Source organism: Penaeus monodon, chromosome 24 (assembly GCF_015228065.2).
Source record: "Penaeus monodon isolate SGIC_2016 chromosome 24, NSTDA_Pmon_1, whole genome shotgun sequence".
Taxonomy (NCBI): domain Eukaryota; kingdom Metazoa; phylum Arthropoda; class Malacostraca; order Decapoda; family Penaeidae; genus Penaeus; species Penaeus monodon.
Window position 1 is genome coordinate 24,639,177 of NC_051409.1, and position 1,068 is coordinate 24,640,244.

Genomic DNA, 1,068 nt, shown 5'->3' on the forward strand with positions numbered 1-1,068 from the left:
ATTCTTGAAGTGTTGGTTACTATTTCGTTTTTTTACAGTCCTCATACTGATCGTCATCATCCTGAACACAAACAAGATCTGCCAATTCCGTTTTCTGTTAACGTTGGGAGATACTTATTTTGAATTATTACGTAATGTCTAGTTTCATTAATTCCTTTTATTTCTCTCTGCACGAAATCCAGACTTGTTTATGTTAATACTTTCCAATAATTTGAAGACAAAAATTGTGTTAAGAAAAATTATAATCTTTGGCTGTAGTGTTACTGTAGTCACGTTTTCTTGATGTTCCACACTGTAGATCACATCACTGTTAGGTGTTCTGTGACTAGAAATATGGCACTATACACTCGCAAGCGTAGGGTATGGTGAGACAGAGGAGAGCAGGAAGTTAAATACGTTCATTTCATCTTTGTTAACTGATTGTACTCAATAATCACCCAATCATTTCTTGTCATCATCCATTAATCGTTAGTGTTATTTCATACCACTTTTAGGTATCAATGAGCAGATCAAATGGCATTCGACCATATGCTATATATTTCTAAATCCTCTTTCGGGACACTGGAAATGCACATTTAGAAACCTCACTCCATGTAAGTGTAGTAATTAGTATGAACAACTGATGTCACAGGTAGAAAAATCAACTCTACACAAAATAAGCTTACTTACTGAAGACTTAGATGAGAGAAAGGTGTACAGGAGAGAGAGGGAGAAGAAATACAGTACAAGAAGGGCATGTGAGCTTTTTCGCCCTCGCCTAAATTTCTCTCCTATTTTGTGTGTAGTGTTCTATCTTCTCTCTTAATTTACCTATACAGACACTATTAGAAGTAAAACACATAAAAATGTTCGAATGGGACGACAAAAATTCAATAACTAAGCAATGTGGACATAGAGCATAAACAGAAAACTAACAGTCAAATTGACAAGGTGGTAACACAGACTCAACTGATTGTTTTCTCTGATTACATTCTTCATTACTTGTTAATGTACATATTTTAGGTTAAGAATGTTTTTTATCGATTTCTATTGGCATTCCACTGATGTATAAGTTACACATAAAATGAA